The sequence below is a fragment of the Magnolia sinica genome, chromosome 11 (assembly GCF_029962835.1).
Source record: "Magnolia sinica isolate HGM2019 chromosome 11, MsV1, whole genome shotgun sequence".
NCBI classification, from domain to species: Eukaryota; Viridiplantae; Streptophyta; class Magnoliopsida; order Magnoliales; family Magnoliaceae; genus Magnolia; species Magnolia sinica.
In genome coordinates, this window is record NC_080583.1 from 36,965,040 (window position 1) to 36,987,259 (window position 22,220).

Consider the following 22,220-nt stretch of genomic DNA (forward strand, 5'->3'; position numbering starts at 1 on the left):
GTCTTTTCTCTTTTGAGTTAGAGGACTCCCCTTTAACAAACTCAGGTGGAGTAGACTTACTTTTCAGATGTGTATTCTTATCGTAGCCCAGACTAGACCTATCGCCACATTTCCTTGATCTGGTTAGTAGTCTTTCTAGTTTAGGATCACCCTGGGCATACCTCCAAGTATCCTTCAAACTTAAGAGAGAAGACACTTCTATTTTTAATTTTTTTATTTTTTAATTTAAGGTTTTCAACTTGGATGTTTTAAAATTTAAATCACACTTAGCTTTTCCAAAACAATCAAAAGAATACGATTTTTCTAAAACTAAGTTATCAAAATTTTCTTTTAACTTTAAAAACTTTTCTTTTTGAAGTTTTAGTTTTATAGCTATCTTGCAACTTTCCCTAGATAGGGTTCATAGGCATCTTATAAATAGTCATCATTTTCAAAATCACTTCTCAAATTTCATCACAAGTTGAATCACAACTGTCTGAGTAAGTGACTTTAGATAGAGTCATTATGGCTTTAATGTCATTAGTAGACTCGGGTTCAGAACCTTCTAACTCAGAAGAGGCTTCAGAGCAAGACGATTCATCCCATATAGCCAACATACATTTCTTTTAGATTTGTCCCTCTTTGGACATTTGTTTACCAGATGCCCGTATTCATGGCAGTTGAAACATTGGCTGTCTTTAATAGATTTCCAAGTTTTAGATCTAGTCCTTTTCTTTTTCGAAGGTTTTTAAAAATCTATCGTCTTTTTGCTTTTGAAAATTTTATAAAACTTCTTGGCTAATAGTGTCATATCATCTTCAGAATTTTCACAATCAGAATTACAAGCTTTATCATGAGAAATATTTTTAGAAGACTTAAGGGCTATGGACTAACCTTTAGGAGCCTTAAAATTTAACTCGTAGGTTTGTAAAGAACCAAAAATCTCTTCAACCCTCATATTATCCATATCACGAAGTTCTTGAATGGCAGTGACCTTAAAATTGAACCTATCAGGCAATGAGCGCAATATCTTTGCACAAACTTTGCTTTCTCTATACTATCACTAAGACCCCACATAGAGTTGAGTATGTCATTTAACTTAATATAGAAGTCCATGAAAGTTTCACTTTCTTCCATATGTTTCTCCTCAAACCGAGTGGTAAGGATTTGAAGTTTAGATTTCTTGACAATAGTCGTACCCTCGTGTGTCATTTCTAGAATGTCCTAGGCTTGTTTTGCACTATCACAGATATAATTCTTTTGAATTCATCCGGTGATAGTGCGCAAGTGATTGTAACCTTTGCATTGGCACTACTCTCATTTTTTTGAAGTGCGGTCCATGAAAAATAAGGTGTAACTTTAACAGATTTAGTTCCATCAATGCTTAAAACTTCAGTTGTGTGTGGGTTCCATCTAGTTACTATGGCTTGCGACACGTTCTCATCTTTGGTCCTTAAAAAGATCCTCATTCTAGCTTTCCAATAGGCATAATTAGAGCCATCAAAAGGTGGAGGCCTAGTAATTAAGAGGCTATCAAAATTTGACATCTTATAAGCTCAGATCGATTAGCTTAGGAAGTGAATCCAAATAAAAAAAGAGCTATTAGGCTCTGATAGCACTTGAAAAGGCCGAGCTAAACGTCCTAGAGGGGGGGGGGGGGGGGGGGTGAATAGGACTATACAAAATTAAAAATAAATGCAAAATTGAATGATAAATAGGATAATCAAAAAGGAAAGAAACACAAGTAAATAGCAACCTCAAACGTACTAGTCTTAAGAGGTTGATACGAACTTAGTTTTAAGGACAACCTAACACCAAAAACCAAAGGCTTATGGTAGGACAACCTTACTAGAATATTTCTAAGTATAAAAAACACAAACCAATAAAGAAGGAAAGAAAATAAACTTAGTTATTACAACATTCACCACAAGTGCATAAAATAAATTACACCATTTACCATAAATGCTCAAAGTAAATTACAACATTCACACACATAAGCACATTCACTCATCCACCACAACTCCAGTAATTATAGTCGTTCATTTGTGTGTACACCAACTGTCAGAAAATAGCCACACAACTACTCCACTCATAATATCCACACCCACGGGATATTGGCTTTCACTATAAAAAAGGTTTTTCAAAGTTCACCTTAAAACCTTCACAATTGTGTCTTTAGTTGGGCTTACACAATTAACAAAACCTCACACTCTGAGATTTTCTGCATTCCCTCAGACAAAACCAAAAATGAGATTTTCCTGGCACAACCTCACAAACCATAAAAGATATACAAAATGTAAATAGTACTTATCTGGAAATTCTCTTTTTGAAGAAGCCCGGTAGAACCAATCTGATGTAGACGAAGATGTTCGTGGTCAAATCTCACAAATGAAAAGGTTCTAGTTCTAAATGATTTTTAATTAAATCAACCTGAGCTAGCTTGATTTGATTTTGAACTCAAGAAAGGGTAAACACAAATCCCTTCTTAAAATAAGATTGGAATGAAGATCACAAAATCAAATTACAAAAGCTAATAAAAAGAATCTAAAATGAGCACAATATAGCTTAATAAATTCACAAATTTATCTCTCAGATTGGTGTCTTGATTTTATTTAGGATGAATGAATAAACTCTTAAAATTCATGCTCTATTTATAAGTGAAAATACTATTCACTCGACTGGTCTAAGGGACGGTTCGACTGGTCGAAGGACAAACCAAATTTCAAAAATTTTGGTCGAATAAGATAAGATCGTTACTCGACTAGTCGAGTAGCTTGCTTGACTGGTTAAGTGGCTTGCTCGATTGGTCGAGTGGCCTACTCAACTGGTCAAGTAATGCACTTGACTAGTCGAGTGGGACCAAAAAAGCTTGCTGGACTTTGAGTCGAGCACTGCACGACCGGTCAAGCATTGTTCACTCGACTGGTCGAGCAGTCTCTAGTCCAGTAGAAAATTCTTAAAATTTGCAACAAACTTTGAACTGGTCGAGAAAACTCTTAGACTGTTTAAGCCAGTACTTGGACTAGTCGAACAATGACTAAGACTAGTTGAGAAAATGACCTATAAACTTATGAAATGACCCACATAAAATATGCAATGAATATGATTCAACCTATGGTCAATCTAGTGTCATCTATGCCTTATTTGTGAGTTGGAACAATTGAAACATCATTTGCTTCAGAACCTTGATTTCTTGTGATACGTGAAGCTTGAGTTCGATCTCTTGAACTTGAGCTTGTCTTACGCTTGAGTTCTTGAGTCTTTAGCGTACGGTATTTGAACTTCAAACTTGAACTTGAGTTCTTGAGCCTTAGTTCTTGAAATTGAGCTTGAAACCATGAACTTCAATAATCTTCTCTTCAAGTTGAAAATGTAGGCAAGTTTGACGAAGATGCAGACAAATTTAAAATGCATGAACCTGATCAATTCAACTCAAAACATTATACAAATTCTAAATGGTTTGGCACAACAAAATTTGACAACTCTTCGGTTGGTAGATTTACACTATAACATTTACAACCACGTCCTGGACAGACGGTTTTGATATAACATATATCTCATAATGGGGCCGCAGAGCTTGCTGACGTCAAGCATTGGGCCTACCTTTCCCAAACGAACAGATGGTTTGGATGTACAACAGATACATCAAGGTGGGGTCCCACCTGGCCACACATGTCACACGTGCGGGGTGGGCCCCATGCATCCAAACAAATGGTATGGATATAAAACATAGCTCGTGATGGACCCATAGAACTTGCTATGTCAATACAACAGTTTTAGTTATTAGCCGTCTAGAAGATGGACAACCCAGATAGATCACATGCATGGGGGGTGGGTCCACATGTGTGGGACCCACCAGTAGCTTCATACCAAGATGATATTTATGTTTTCTCTTCATCTGGGTCTGTTTAGACGGACAGGCCAGCAGGCCTTCCACTAGATAGTACAGTAAAGTGGGTCCAACGTATGGATGGCATGGATGTAATATATACCTCATGGTGGTGTCCATCAAAGTGGACCATACATATCATCAACACCATAAAAAGAGAGAGAGAGAGAGAGAGAGAGAGAGAGAGAGAGAGAGAGAAACGGCGGAGATGGGAGGAGCTTCGCCACTATGAGCTCCTCCATGCATGCACATGTACATTAGGTGGGCCTTACATAGATGGCCATACATAAAAAATTTTGATGGGGAATTGCTATTTCCTCCACATAAATCAGGGCCTAAGTGGCCATACCCTATTGCATATCATAGAAACTTCATGGTGGGATCCATGGAGGATGGTCCCACCATGGGTAGATACATACATGATGTGATGGACCTTAAGCCACATATAGGGACCAAGATGGGATCCCCACCATTGATTGGTGGGTCCCACTTGTCCCAAGCTAAAGAAAATAAAGATCCATGGAGAATATGAAAGAAATAGGTCCTAGGAAGCACTCACCTTCAAATCTTCTTATCCTTCTTCCACCAATGGCTTCCAATGCTCCAAAGAGTGAGATTCAATGGTTTGGATGAAGTCTTAATGATTGGATTGGGAGGGTTTGGATGGGGAAGTTGCTGAAATGTTTAGGGTTACTTGGAGTCCCAAGCTCTAGCAATGGAGAATGGGGAAGAAAGAGGAAGGGAGAGAGAGATAAGAGAGAGTAGCTAGGTAGGCTCTCTCTCATAAGTAGGTATGATTGGTTTGGGGAAGAGAGGTGGCTAAGAAGTGTGCAAATCAGGATAGGTGGGTCCCACAACTTGTGGTCCACGGCCAAGATCATGCGGGGCCCACATCTCATGATGTAGATGTTGAATTGGCACACGAGAGTGGCGATGGAACGCCGGTGAAGGTGCGGTCGAAATGGCACGGGTCTCGGGTTGAGTCGACTCAGGTTTACAGGATATGATTTAGGGTTGAGCACAAATGCAATTTACGGGTCGCGGGTCACCGAAATTCGACCAGGAGGACCACGGGATCTGATGGAACAGAATGGTTACTAGGACATGGGCCTGATACATGGCATGCAGCCCATTGTGATTTATTCAAGGCCCATGAGTGAGGCCCAATATGATGTATGTGAGGCCCAAAGTGATGTATATGAGGACCAATGTGATGTGTGATTCCACCATGATGTATGTAATGATGTTTATGATAGGTCATGCCTTGGCATAACAAAATTTGACAACTCTTCGGGTGGTATATTTACACTATAGCATTTACAGCCACGTCCTAGATGGACAGTTTTGATATAACATATATCTCATGATGGGGTCGCAGAGCTTGCTGACGTTAAGCATTGGGCCCACCGTTCCCAAACGAATAGACGATTTAGATATACAACAGATACATCAAGGTGGGGTCCCACCTGGCCACACATGTCACACGTGCAGGGTGGGCCCCATGCATCCAAATGGACAGTATGGGTATAAAACATACCTCGTGATAGACCCACGGAACTTGTTGTGTCAATACAGCAGCTTCAGCTACTGGCCGTCTAGTAGATGGATGGCCCAGATAGATCACATGCATTGGGGGTGGGTCTACACCTATGGAACCCACCAGTAGCCTCATACCAAGCTGATATTTATGTTTTCTATTCAACTGGTCCTGTCTAGACAGATAGGCCAGCAGGCCTACCACTGGACAGTCCAGTAAGGTGGGTCCAACATATGGATGGCATGGATGTAATACATACTTCATGGTTGGGTCCATCAAAGTGGGCCATACATATCATCAACACCATAAAAAAGAGAGAGAGAGAGAGAGAGAGAGAGAGAGCGAGAGAGAGAGAGAGAGAGAGACAGAGGCAGAGATGGGAGGAGCTCTGCCACTATGAGCTCCTCCGTGCATGCGCATGTACATTAGGTGGGCTTTACATAGATGGCCATACATAAAAAAATTGATGGGGAAATGCTATTTCCTCCACATAAATCAGGGCCTAAGTGGCCATACCCTATTGCATATCATAGAAATTTCATGGTGGTATCCATGGAGGATGGTCCCACCATGGGCAGATAGATGCATGATGTGATGGACCATAGGCCACATTTAGGGAGCAAGATGGGATCCCCACCATTGATTGGTGGGTCCCACTTGCCCCAAGCTAAAGAAAATAAAGATTCATGGAGAATATGAAAGAAATAGATCCTAGGAAGCACCCACCTCCAAATCTTATTGTCTTCTTCCACCAATGGCTTCCAATACTCCAAGGGGTGAGATTCAATGGTTGAGATGAAGTCTTGATGGTTGGATTGGGAGGGTTTTGGTGGGGAAGTTGTTGAAAATTTTGGGGTTGCTTGGAGTCCCAAGCTCTAGAAATTGAGAATAAGGAAGGAAGAGGGAGGGAGGTAGAGATAAGAGAGAGAGAGAGTAGCTAGGTAGGCTCTCTCTCATAGGTAGGTATGATTGGTTTTGGTAAGAGAGGTGGCTAGGGTAATCATTAGTTATAAGAGATAGGCTATAGGTAGGGTGGCTAAGGAGTAGGATAGTAGGGTAGCTAGGTGTAGGGGTGATGTCATCCTCATAATGACCTAGGGAAGTGTGCAAATCAGGATAGGTGGGTCCCGCAATGTGCTGTTCATGGCCAAGATCATGCACAGCCCACATCTTATGATCTAGACATTGGATTGGCACACAAGACATGGTGTTAGAACCACAGCGACGACGCGGTCGCAATAGCACAGGTCTCGGGCTAAGTCGACTCAGGTTTACAAGATATGATTTAGGGTCGCACACAAATGCAACCTACGGGCTGCGGGTCACCGGAATTCGACCGGGAGGACCACAGGATTTGATGCAACAAAACGGTTATTAGGACATGGACTTGACAACTCTCCCTCCTAATAAAAATTTTATCCTTGAAATTTACTATCATGCAGGACAAAATAAGGGAAGAAGAGAAAACATCATCACATATATATACATACATACATATATATATATATCACAATCAATGCAATACAAAGCATAATACAAGAACAATTAATCTGCAAACAAATGGGGATAACGCTCTCTAATCTCATCCTCTCACTCCCAACAGAATGATGACCCCACTAAACCTTCACCAAAGGATGCGAATCGGCTGCTCAATGTAGGAAGCATCCTTACAGACCACAAGAGGCTGCCAATCAATCACAGGAATGATGTCTGATCCACACTTCTGCAGCATCAAAACATAAAAAATGTTGTGGATGTCAGACAACTCAGAAGGAAAGGTGTACCTATAGGTCACAATGCCAACGTGCCCAATGATCTCGAAAGGTCCAATAAACCTCGGGGCAAGCTTGCCCTTTGCTTTAAATTGAACTACGACCTTTATGGGCGAGACCTTGAGATACACTCGGTCCCTAACGGCGAACTCCAAGGGATGACCCCGACGATGAGCAAAACTCTTTTGTTGGCTCTGAGCTGTGCGCATCTTCTTCCTGATGATATCGATGAACTCTGACGTCTGCCGCACAAGATCGGGGCCTAAGAGATGGTGCTCTCTAACCTCAACCCAACAACTAGGGGATCTACATGGCCTGCCATACAAAGCCTCAAAGCGAGTTAATACCAATAGTCACCCGATAGCTGTTATTATATGCAAACTCAGCCAAGCACAATTCTCATCCCAGCTACCCGAGATGTAGATCATGCAAGCACAGAGCATATCCTCAAGAATATGGTTATCCCTCTCGGTTTGCCCGTCGGTCTGTGGATGATACGTGTGAGGCCCGTATCTTAAACCATACCATTCTGTAGGCTTCTACGGTCCTCCTGGTAGAATTCTGACGACCTGCCATGTGTAGATAGCATTTACATGCATCCCTAAGTCATACCCTATCAATCTAAGTTAGCTCAACTCGAGACTTGCACCCTTATGACCGTGCCGTCACCGTAGTTCCAACGCCGTGTCTCACACTCCGATGAGATGCCCTGGCCAGGAGATGTGGGACCATGTTCAGTTTGAGAAAAATGTCGTGCATTTTCAAATCCTAAGAGAATATCCCATCAATCAATCACCTCACATGTCAAGTATAAGCAACTCCAAAGTCAACTCTCTCTCTCTCTCCCCCCATCCCTTTTTAAGTACACCCATCACTCACTCACCCATCCCTCTCTCTCTCTTACAATCTCTCTCTCATTTCCTCCCATGCAACCATGAGAGACCATCCAAACATCATGAGAGAGAACCCAGTGTGGCCCACTTCCTACCCCAGATCCCCACTATCCAACTGTCCAATCTCCATCATCCTCCATCAAACTTGTAGCTTTGGAGTTAGGGAGTCCAATGATCTAAAGAGGAGGAGCAGTAGCTGGGTGATTTTATGATTTTTCAACTGTTGATTGTGTATTTGAGGACCCACATATGGTGGGACCCATCTTGATGTATGCATTGTATAGGGGGGCCCATAGTAGCGGGGTCCCTCCCCTTCCCACGTCTCTCTCTCTCTCTCTCTCTCTCTCTCTCTCTCTCCTTTTTTTGACTGTTTAATGGCCCACCTAATGCGTGCATGAATGTCATCCATCATGGTGGAGCCCACCTTGGTGTATGTGAGAAATCTACACCGTCCAGCAAACCTGGATGGTGAGACCCACCTAATGTGTTTCATCCAGCCGTCCAGCTGGGACAGTGGAGCTCACTTGATGCATGTATTTTATCCAGTCATCCAGCTGGGATGGTGGACCCCACTGTGATGTATGCCTTCCATCCACACCGTTCACAGAATTTGGACAGTGTCGGGCACCGTTCTGAATGCTGTTGTGGCCCCCACTGTGATGTATGTGCAGCATCCACACCGTCTAGATAGCTGGACGGTGGGCCACACCAAGATGTATGTGTTTTATATTCAGAGTGTCCATCTATTTAGCTGGTGGGCTAGCCGCCAGTAGCCAGCAGCTACGCCTGCTTTGACGTAGCAAGTTCGGTGGGTGTCATCATGAGGTCTGTCTTTCATCCAGACCGTCCGTCCATTTTTCAAATGAGGTGGGGTCCACCTTGATTTATTTATTCTATATCCACACTGTCCAAACCATCTGGATGGTGGTAGACTAGCTTGAACAATGGATCCCCACCATGATGTATGTGAATTATTCATGTTGTCCATTTGTTTAAGAGGGCATGGCCCATCCCGCACGTGTGGGGATGGGGCCCACCTTGATGTATAGATTTTGTATCCACACCGTCCATTGCTGGATGGTGTAGCACATTGAGCCCAACTGTGATGTATGGGTCGTATTCACTCCGTCCAGCAATCTGGACAGGTGGGACGCACCTCTCAAGATGTATGTGTTACATCCAAACCGTTCATCCATTTGGTGAGTTCATCCTAAGGCCTGAGATTAAAAGTTAAATAGATCTAACTATCAAGTGGTCCATACAACAAAAGTAGTAGGGGATTAAACGTATACCATTGAAATCCTTCCTGGGTCACAGAAGTTTTGGATCAATATGATATTTATTTTTCCTCTTGGTTCAGGTCTTTGTGACCTTATGAACAGACTGAATAGAAAATAAATATTATGATGGCCCTCTGAATTTTTTAACAGTGAAAATCACTATCTCTGCTGCTATTTACGATGTGGTCCAGATGATCTTTTGATATGATTCATTTTTTTGGGTAATACTCTAAAATGATCTCTTAAAATAGATGAATGGTGTAGATGGTGCGGCCCATTGACGAGGCCAACCTTGATGTATTTGTAGCCCATCCATGAAGCCCACCTTGATGTATTTGTGGCCCATTCGTGAGGCCCAATATGATGTTTACCTGGCCCATGTGTTGGGGCCCATTGTCATGTATCTGAGGCTTGTGTATTGTGGCCCATTTAATGTATACGAGACCCATTGGTGGGGCCCATGTAATGCGGCCCACTTGATGAATATTGGCCCATTGGTGCGGCCCATGTGATGCGACCCAATTGATGTATATTGGCCCATTGGTGCAGCTCATTGATTCGGCCCACTGGATGTATATGAGGCCCATTGGTACGATCCATGTGATGTGGCCCACTTGATGTATATGAGGCCCAATGTGATGTATAGAAGGACCATGAGTGAGGCCCAATGAGATCTATGTGAGGCCTTTGTGCGAGGACGAATGTGATGTATATGAGGCCCATTGGGTGAAGCCCAATATGATGTATATACGACCCATTTGATAAGGACCATTATGATGTGTATGTGGCCCATGAGTGAGGCCCATAGTGATGTATATTAGGCCCTTGGGTGAGGCCACGGGCCCACTATATGTTAAGCTCTATGTGGGCCACTCCTTAGGAGCAATGTTGGTTAAATGTCCACATTGATGGAGAATGATGGTTAAATGTCCACATTTAGACCTTCCCTTAGGCCCTTTGTTTGGCTGATTATCGATACTGATTATAAGTATGTGACATCATAGCATCATGATACATACCCATACGCATCATCCACATATTTGTTATGAGATGTGATTGACCATTGCATATGCCCTAGGACAGGTTTTTTATGAGACTCTCTGAGAGACGAAGGTGCCCACATGAGCGCACAGTATGCACATGATTGATGCATAATTGGATTGTGTGACTCATGCATCTTGCATTTTTTTATATGACCACCATATGACCTAGCGACACCAGGGTTGTGGCTTCCACAGGCATATCATGGATGACCAGATGAGACACCGAAAATGTTTGGTTCTAGCATATGGGTGCCATAAATGTCCCTGGCTGAAAATCCATAAACCTCCATGGCCAAGAGACACCCCAACTCTAGACTGAGTGGATACATGAGCGCCCGAGTGCCGAATACTAGTAGGTCGCATCTCCTACTGTGTCCTAGACAGTTGGGAAGGGGTTGTGGCCTTACCCGCCTAAGGATAGTGGGCCTAGCTAAACTAAGTTTGACCAGCTTGTAATAGGGTCCGCTATTAATGTGCCGAGTAGATATTGGGTGACTACTGGTCAGGTAGATAGTGAGGTCTCTTCCACTTGCATGGTTACGCGTCCAGTGGGAGGCGATTGCATGTAGAGTGTACTAGACCCAGGTGATGATCCCAAAGATATACAGTACTGATAAATGGACTTATTGAGCAAGAGTTGCATATTCATTCATTCATTCATTCACTATCTACTCAGGCTGGTGGTACGTAACTATTTGTTACATGTACCTTTGCAATGGCTAGGATTTCGGTTGGGGCACATGACTAACCTGAGATTGGGAGTTTACCACATTGAGTCTTACTATCTAAATTTAGGTATGGGACTGGTTTAGATAGAAGTCCCTTGTGGTGAACCCCATAGCCTGTGATACTACGTACTATTATCCCGACTTCACACTCCATCTTAGTCATTTCATTTGCATCGCATATTGCATTGCATCCTCAGCACATAACATTTGGTTTACTGTGCTTTTGTATTGCATAACTTGATTAAAGTTGACAATATTTGTGGACTCGGTATCTGATATTTGGCTTACTATGTCTCTGCATTGCATAGTTGACCTACATTGCTTGTTCAGCATATGATATTGGCCTATTATATTTTTACATCTCATAGCCTGGGTAAGGCCGATGATATTTATGGACTTACCAGCATGTTTCTGCATTACTCTGATATTGTACAATTTATGGATTGCTAATATTTTCGCTTACTCTGATATCTATATGCTTGGCACATGCATCGCACAGACTTTCACCACCCTCTAAGCTTTCTATAAGCTTATGCACGATAGATGCGTGCAGGTGACGTTAGGTTGAAGCCGAGCTGAGACATGAGCATGTGGTTGAGCTTCTGGAGTATTCTTTGATATCTCTATAGTGTATTTCCTTTTCAGCATTATACTCGAATGATTATATTAGTGGATATGTAGTGATGATGTTGGTCTTGTGATTTGGGTATACTTGTGGTTATGCTTCTTACGAGACAAATTCATGTTGAAAATCCTCCTTTTAGGATCCTAGGATCGGAATCTACCATATGGGCACTCCTGTATATGGTGCCCTACTCCACTGCATCTAAAACATGTCCCTACAAACGACCTCTAGGGTGGTGCTGGAGGTGCCACTGGTGCTCGGTGGGTCGTGTGCCTCTGTCAATGTCGACACTCCTACTGGTGGGGGCCATCGGAGGGGGCTGCCTCTTCTGATTTCTCCTCCGATCCCAATTGTTCTATGTACTAGCTTAATCAGCCTTGTAAATCTGAGCCCTCCATACTACCTCCTCGAAGGTCGGGAGCTCATGTCTAATAACACGACCTCAGAGGCCATAACGCAAGGCGTTCTTAAAATGGCGGGCCTTCTGCTCCTCGTCATCAACCAGGTACGGTGCAAACCTCGATAGCACCATGAAATGAGCTGCGTACTAAGCCACAAACATGTCTCCCTACACTAAGGTCTCGAACTCCCATGCTCGCTGCTGATGAATGTGGTCAGGGAAGTACTATTGGTCAAATCGGTCAATGAAGTCCTCCCATGTCCAGATGAAGTTAGCTCCTGTAACACGGGTGACGGAGGTCCACAGGTGCTCAGCCTTGCCATTGAACAAATACGCGGCCAAAGGGACCCACTCCTGGGTCGTGCACCTCATAATCTCAAACATCTTCTCCACTCGGGAACGCCATCTATCGCTACGGTCAGATCGGGCTTTCCCTGGAATCGCGGGGGATCGAGCCGAAGGAACTATCTCAATAAGGCGCTCACGTGCACCTACTTTGTCGGCTCTGGGGTCTCCACGGGGCGCCTAACCTGCCCCTGGAGGTCGGCTGTCACAGCTTGAAGCATCTGCTGTAACTGCTCTGCACCAACTGGTATGGTAGGGGTTGTGCTAGTTTGGGGTGGAGGCATAGGATCTGTAGGAGCCTTAGGCACGGGAACAGGATGCTCTGATGGGAGAACGGGAACAGGATGCTCTGACGGGAGAACGGGAACTACGAGTGGCAGAATAAGAACCTCGGGTGGAGGAACGGGATCCTTAAGTGGTGGAGTAGGAGCTGCTTGGGTTGCTCGGGTGTCTCGTGTGCCTCATGTGTCTCGCGTACCTCATCTAGGCGGCATGGTCTGTAGCAAAGAACAAAGGTGTCCATCAGCCTTGAGAACCCTCGAAGGCTCAGACATCAGGGAACCAATTCATAAAGATAAGCCCTCAGGACTTAACCGCCCTAAGTTCGGTGCAGATATGTGATGTTGTCCTGAATTATTCCCAAGTTATGCTCTGATACCAACACCTGTCACACCCCAAACTTGGAAACTGGGCTTATAAAATTCTCGATTGCCGAATCCGATGCCGACAGCCTCCGTAGTACCCCATTCTCGGCTCCTGACACCCATATACTAGGTTCCAATCCTGGGATCCTACAAGGAGAAATTTTCAGCATGAATTTATTTCATAATAAGCATAACCATAAGCATAACCCATGAATAATAACCAAGACACCATCACAAAATCCACTATGATAAAAAACTTTAAGGTACAATGTGCATAAAGGGAAATACAATGATAATAATAACGAAAACTCCTGAAGCTCGACTGCGCGCTCCTACTCCAGCTAAACTACAACTGCATCCTGGCATCACCTACAGGCATCAATCATGCATAAGCTTATAGAAGAGGGTGGTGAAAGTGTGTGCGTAATACAAGCGTGCTCAAAATACAATATCAGAGTAATGCGGAATGCACTGGTAAGTCCATGAATGCAATCAGTCGTACCAAGGCTATGCGATGCAAGGTATGAATGATATCGGCCACATTAAGGCCATGCAATGCAAGGCATGAATGCTATCGGCCACACCAAGGCCATACAATGCAAGGCCTATATAGCCAATGTCATGTGCAAGATGCAGTTCAAGCATACCAATCCACATATCAATCCAGCTCATCTCTGGAACATCATATATCAATACAGTTCTCTCTGGATAATCACCAGGGTTTAATACATTGTACACCATGTTACTGCTGTACACTAGACGCACAACCATGTAAGAGGAAGAGACTTCACTATCCGCCTGGCCAAAGTCAGCCAATATCTATCCAACACATCGATAGCGGACCCATTTACGAGCTGGTCATACTCAGTCTACCAATTGCCCCCTCCCCACGGGCGGGTCAGGCCACACCCCCCTCCAACTAACCACGACACAACAGGAGACACGGCCTCTTGGTATTCGGCCCTCATGCCCTCATGCATCCACACGGTCTAGGCATTGGAGCATCTTCTGGTACAGTCAGGTTTAGGGACTTTCACCCAAGGACATCCTTCACACCCCATGCAAAGAGAAGATTTATAGTGTTCAAACCTGTCATTCCCGATATGCCTGTGGAGGATATGGCCCTGATGTTACTAGGGAGTACATCAATCACAACCCACAATGCAAGATGCATGAGTCACACAGTCTAATCATACATCAATCCTGCACATATCGTGCGCTCATGTGGGATGACTCCGCCTATCAGGGAATTTCATAAACAACCTGCCTTATGGCATATGTAATAGTCAATCACATCTCATGACAGTCATGTAGATGATGCGTATGGGCATGTATCATGATGTTATGCTATCATATACTGATAATTGGCATCGATAATCAGCCTATATGCAAGGCAGGGTCCATAGATGAACTGTCGATCTAAACCATAATATAAAGATCAGCCTTCGGCTGTGGATATACCGAATCCAATAGCACAAATCCATCCGTCTATGGTGATGATGGACTATGCAACATCGATGGGGTCCAATGATTTGGGTTAACCCACTCAGAGAATGATGAGAATGGGCCTAACAAGGCCTAAGGGAAGGTCACAATGTGGACATTTAACCATCATTGCCCATCAATATGGACATTTAACCAACATTGCTCCCAAGGAGTGGCCCACATAGAGCCAAACATATAGTGGGCCCATGGCCTCACATAAGGGCCCAATACACATCCCATTGGGTTGCACATATGGGCCACACATACATCATATCGGGCCTCACTCATGGGCCACATACACATCGTAATAAATCTCATCAAATGGGTTGCATATGCATCACACTAGTGACCTGATATCTGGGCCTCAAATATATCATAATGGGCCTCTCACCTGGGCATTAAATACATCTCATTGGGCCTCATGTCAGGGCTCCCAATTACATCACATTGGGCCTCATCAAATGGGCCACTAATACATCATAATGGGCCACATGTCATGGGCCTCAAATTCATCATAATGGGACTCATACCTAGGCCTCAACATCTTAATGGGCCTCACATAAGGGCCTCACTTACATCTCATTCGGCCTCAAACAAGGGTCATATATGCATCACATTAGGCCTCACCACATGGCCCACATATACATCACATTAGGCCTCACCACATGGGCCACGTATGCATCACATTGGGCCTCACCACATGGGCCACATTTACATCAAATTGGGCCTCAAACAAGGGCCATATATATATATATATATATATATATATGTATCAAGGTAGGTCCCATGATTTGGACGGTCTAAATATCCCAGATGGCTCGACAGTTTGGATATAACGTATACCTCAAGGTGGGGCCCACCATCAAAAGGGTCGGGTGGCTAAAATATAACACATACATCACATGGGTTCTACTGTCCATATCTGGACGGTGGACAGCATGGATGAACACATGTATCATGATAGGACCCACTGTCCAAATCATGGTGGGCCACGTCCAAAAAGAGAAATAGATGGACGGCTTGGAATAAAACACATATCATGGCTGGCCGCATATAGTAGCAGATGAATGACGCTGATAAAATACATAAATCATGGTGGGTCCCCACAACACCGTCCATGTACGGAGGTGTGGATACAAAACACTTATGTCAAGGTGGGTCCTACCTGTCTAAAACAGACGAACGGCTAGGATAAAACCCATGCACCACGTGTATGACACCATATAAATGGACGGTGTGACTACGGAATATATACATCAAGGAGGGTCCCACCCACACATGCGGTGGGCCTCGTCCTAGACGGACAGTGTTAATATAACTTATATCTCATGATGGGGCCACAGAGCTTGCTGACGTCAAGCATTGGGCCCACCGTTCCCAAACAGACAGATGGTTTGGATATATAACAAATACATCAAGGTGGGGTCCCACTTGGCCACACATGTCACACGTGTGGGGTGGGCCCCATGTGTCCAAACGGACGGTATGGATATAAAACATACCTCGTGATGGACCCACATAACTTGCTACATTAATACAGCAGTTTCAACTACTGGCCATCCATCTGATAGATCAATGCATGGGGGGTGGGTCCACATGTGTGGGACCCACCAGCAGCTTTATACCAAGCTGATATTTATGTTCTCTTCATTTGGGCCTATCTAGACGGATAGGCCAGCAGCCCTGCCACTGGACAGTCCAGTAAGGTGGGTTCAATGTATGGATGGCATGGATGTAATACATACTTCATGGTGGGGTCCATCAAAGTGGACCATACATATCATCAACACCATAAAGAGAGAGAGAGAGAGAAACGGCGGAGATGGGAGGAGCTCCGCCACTATGAGCTCCTCCATGCATGCACATGTACATTAGGTGGGCCTTGTATAGGTGGCCATACATTAAAAAAATGATGGGGAAATGGTATTTCCTCCACATAAATCAGGGCCAAAGTGGCCATACCCTATTGTATAAATAAAAACTTCATGGTGGGATCCATAAAGGATGGTCCCACCATGGGTAGATACATATATGATGTGATGGACCTTAGGCCACATCAGGGGACAAAGATGGGATTCCCTCCATTGATTGGTGGGTCCCACTTGCCCCAAGCTAAAGAAAATAATGATACATGGAGAATATGAAAGAAATAGGTCCTAGGAAGCACCCACCTTCAAATCTTCTTGTCCTTCTTCCACCAATGGCTTCCAATGCTCCAAGGAGTGAGATTCAATGGTTGAGATGAAGTCTTGATGGTTGGATTGGGAGGGTTTAGATGGGGAAGTTGCTGAAATTTTTGGGGTTGCTTGGAGTCCCAAGCTCTAGCAATGGAGAATGAGGAAGAAAGAGGGAGAGAAAGAGAGAGAGATAACAGAGAGTAGCTACATAGGCTCTCTCATATAAGTAGGTTTGATTGGTTTGGGAAGAGAGGTGGCTAGGAAAGTGTGCAAATCGGGATAGGTGGGTCCGACAACATGCGGTCCACGACCAAGATCATGCGCGGCCCACATCTCATGATGTAGATGTTGGATTGGCACACGAGACGTGGCGATGGAACCCCGGCAAAGGCGCGGTCGCAATGGTATGAGTCTCAGGCTGAGTCAACTTGGGTTTATAAGATATGATTTAGGGTCACGCGCAAATGCAATCTACGGGTCACGGGTCACTGGAATTCAACCGGGAGGACTGCGAGATCCGATGGAATGGAACGGTTACTAGGACATGGGCCTAACACATGGAACGTAGCCCATTGTGATGTATTTAAGGCCCATAAGTGAGGCCCAATGCGATATATGTGAGGCCCTTGTATAAGGCCCAAATTGATGTATATGAGGACCGATGTGATGTGTGATTCCACTATGATGGATGTAATGATGTTTATGATAGGCCATTCCTTGGGAGCAATGATAGTTCGATGTCCACATTGTAAGAGCAATGATGGTTAAATGTCCACATTGTGACTTTCCCTTAGGCCTCATTATGCCGATTCTTGATATGAGTAGGCCATCTAGGCCCATCCTTGATAAGAGGACAATACATCATCATCATATAACATGCTTAGTATAGCTCCATAATCCATGCCCATGCACATCATATGTATTCTTGATATGAGGAGTGTTTGATCATAGCACATGCCATTGGACAGATTATTATGGGACTCCCTGAGAGACGGAGTTACCGTAAATGATTGCACCACACACGCAGGTTTGACGCATGACTCGATGGTATGACTCATGCATCTCGCATTTGTGTGACATGATCAGGGTTGACTAGGGATATCAGGGTTGTGGCCTCCACAGGTTCATCGTGGATGGTCAGATGGGATACAGAAAATATTTGGTTCTAACACTGTGGGCACATAAGATGTCCTTGGGTGAGAGTCCCAGAATCATCTTAGTATTGGAGGATACTCCAACATATAGACTGAGTGGATACATGAGCGCCGGAGAGTCGAATACCAGTAGGCAGTGTCTCCCACTGTGTCATGGTCGATTTGAAGGGGGTGTGGCCTCCACCCAAGTGAGGGAGCTGTAAGCTAGGCAGAGTATGACCAGCTCGTAAATGGGTCCGCTATCGACAAGCTGGGTAGGTATTGGCAGACTACTAGCTAGGCAGATGGTGAGGTCTTTTTAACTCGCTGGTTGTGCGGCTAGGGAGGCGGCAGCCATTGTGGAGTGTACTAAACCCTAGTGATATCCTAGAGATGAGCTATACTGATATGTGGACTTATTGAGTATGAGTTGTGTACTTAACACTTGACTCATTCATTCATTCATTCACTATCACTCGGGCTAGTGGTGTGCAATCAAGTCATTGTGTGTACCTTTGTAATGTCCAGGATTTCGATTGGGGCGTGTGACCAACCTAAGATCAGGAGTTTACCACATTGAGTCTAGCTATCCAAATTTAGGTATGGGACTGGTTTGATAGAAGTTTATTGTATGGACCCCATAGTCTGCGATACTACGTCCTATCATCCCGACTTCACACTCTAGTGTGGTCATTTCATTCGCACCGCATATTGCATTGCATCCTCAGCATATCATATTTGGCTTACTATGTCTCCGCATTGCATAGTTGATCTACGTTGCTTCCTCAGTATATGGTATTGGTTTATTATGTTTCTGCATCGCATAGCCTGGATAAGGTTGATCATATTTATGAACTTACCAGCATGTTTCTGCATTGCTCTAATATCGCACATTTGACACTTACCTTACACGCACACTTACACCACCCTTTAAGCTTTCTATAAGCTTATTCACGATAGATGCATGCTAGTGGCGTTAGGTCGCAGCAGCGTTGATCTTGGAGCATGCAGCTGTCTTATGGAGCTTTGATTTTCAATATATGTGTTCCTTTTCAGCACTATATTTAAATGTTTATATTAGTGGATAGTGATGATGATGTTGCCTTTGTGATTTGAGTAAACTTGTGGTTATGCCTCTTATGAGATAAATGTACATTGAAAAATCCTTCTTGTATGTAACGTCTCTAAAAAATATGTACAAAGACCCGAGTACCACCTCAGGCAGAACTACCCGAGGACCGCATCCTGACATATAATTTAGGAGGAATTTAGTTAAGTACTAAACTAAATAATAAGTGGATTAATCTTGGGCCACCATTTTCACAAATGGAAAGGCCTAAAGCCATTATTACCACTGACCCAGTGTCATCTTAAGACCTAGGAGGAATCCCAAGAGCCTATCGCTCTCGGGAGTACATTGAAACCCCATATCAAACCTATACCGCACGTCGAGGGTCCTATGACAGTGAAACTATGGAAGATGTATGTCCTGCTAGGCTTGACAACCATCGTGGGAATCCAGCCCAAATAGTGTCCAAAAACGCCCAACTTGAGCCATGAGTGAAGTGCATAGGAAACGCAAATATCCTTAGAAAATGAACTGAAACTTAAGTGAATTGGGTCGTTCGCTCTTACACGAAGTTGAGGATTTCTGAGCATTAGTTTGTGACCAAAATTCACCCATGGGGAAAGGAAATTTCCTTGCACATATTCGTATAACCGTGGCCCTGATTAAATGCGTATGACCGTTGATCTGACACCGAATCTCCACGGTCGATCGGCTTATCCGATCGCACCGAAATTGTGTCCTAGCATGGATCCATTGTCAAGGAGTGTGCCTTATGACGTAGATGAGTCATAGGCCTCCCTATGAGCCCTATTTGTCAGAAACAGCCGCCCACTGTGTATAAACTATGTATAAAGTGGCCCCGGGGCCATTTGCATCACTTCTAGGCTTATAAATTGCCCTTATTTCTCTCCCTCACTCCCATATACGAATTTTATAAAAATTGCAAGGGAGAAAAAAGAGGAGAAAAAGAGGAGAAAATGGGAAAGAGATAAGTGAGATTTTCAAAGATTGCTGCAGGAATCCTCTCCCACGAATCCATGCACCAAGTCTCCACCTTGTTGTGTACCCAACCTTTTTGGTTATGATTTTGGGTAATAAATCCTAACCCTAATATCGTTGTAGAATCCAGGATAGTTGTTCGTTAACCTGGCTAACCTGTTTCATCATTTAGGTGCTCGATGTTCTATTTTTGGAAATGTAGGATTTGGACCGAGTCCGAGTCGAGCATCCCGACGAAAGGTGTGGACTATAAATGCTTAGGTTGTAGTTATCAGTGCTTTCATATCAGTTAATAATTTATGTCTGACTTGATTGCTACTGTATTGCCTTAGGTACATCAATTTCGGTGTGATATACACCTATGAACTGTGAAAAGTAAAAGATGCATCCCATGTGTTTGTTGAAATGTTTGAATGAGCATTTGAAAATGACTTGTGCTTACCATGATTACTAATCTAAGAATCATCATTGTCATATGCATGTTGATCTCTCTGTATAAGGAATTGATAAAACATATTTTGTAACTAACCTAGCCTATGTGTTTGATGAATTGTCTGGATGAGAAATTGTTGATGATTTGTATTTATTATGGGTATTAAGACAAGATCCTTTACTGCCTTATACATATGTGTAAATTCCTTCATGTAATCATATTTTCCTCTATGTAATTAATTGATAAAATGCAAGTGTTTGGTAATATGATCGATGTGTTTGATGAAATGCCCAAATGAGGATTCCACTTGGATTGTTTGTTAAATACTGAGATGAATATCACATGTGTTTGTTAGCTGCATATGAGTTGGATTGAGGCTACAAGTAGCCCAGGCAATTGGCAATAGTCCCTGTTCGAGTGGCCAAAATAGTCTCGCCTCATTAGGTATACTCGATGAATCCGGGTCGCACGACGATTATCAACAGTGGTTAGGCCATGAGGGGTGCTTATGCGCTCCATGTTGATTAAGTTAACGTGTGCTCATACCAATCAAGCTTGCCTAACAAACTGATTGACCTATTGTGTGTTTACCATATATGGACGCGACTGCTTGAATCTAAGGTACCCCTCACCAATGTAAGGATCCACTTTAACCATGGTACCACGATCCACTAAGACTCATGAGCCGGACATGGTAGTATGGGACACTGTATTCAAGCTGTCAGCCTTCGTTAGGGTGACGAGCCTCCCCGTAGTGACCTGTGAGTGACTAAGACTTGTGAGCCAAGCATGGTGGCGTGGGACATCGTGTTCATGATGTCGACCTACGTAGGGTGATGAGCCTCCCCATAGTGACTATGAGTATAAATTTCTTGTAACTTGCCTATCTTATGTGTTTAATTAGGCATGACGACCCTACAACTTGCCTATCGTATGCATTTGACTAGGAGTGACGAACCTAGATGGATCCTTCGATTCGGGTCAATGATATAAAGGGACGTACCGTAGTTTCCCAAACTTGTTGTATGAATAAGCTTAATTAATTACTTGGCTAACACGACCAAGCATTGCACCGCATTAGTTAGGATGTGCTTAAAAGGCGATGGAGTTGCACCGTTTTGAGGAAGTGTTGTCATATACGAAATAGGTTATTGGAGTCACTTGTGAGGGATCTTCGATGTGAGGGCATATATCTTTACTTGCACTCCATTCTTACATTAAAAAGAGTAGTTAGGAAGTGATTGTTATGATTGCTTTATCATTACTACTTGATTGACTTGATAACATGTTAACTTTTGCCTTATAGAACCACTAGTTGATCACTCACTCCCACTCTGGGACAATGTTTTAAAACACCAACCAGACTCTAATTTAGATGTAGGTGCAGATGAAGTCTATGCAATGGAGCAGGACTTCTTGGACGAGGAGGAGGAATTATCCTACTTTCAACTCTCAGGCTCGTCGATATATACCTCGGGCTGATATGCAAGGATCACTGGGATATCTGGGCTTAGTTGGACACATTTAAATTTCCATTTTTCTTCATTTTGGAACCATACATGTAAATATTGGCTCATACCCTGGATGAGGTTTTGTGAAACACCTACATGCTTAAATAGATATGTTTTAGACTTTTGCTTTCTTAACTTAATTATCTCCGGAGTCTGATATATTGTTTAGTATAATCCCACGCATGCTTAACTCAGTAACATGGATGAAATCTGAATATCATCATCCATACTGCATAAGTGATGTTCTGAATCTTAAGAATAGAGCTTTACTCGACCTG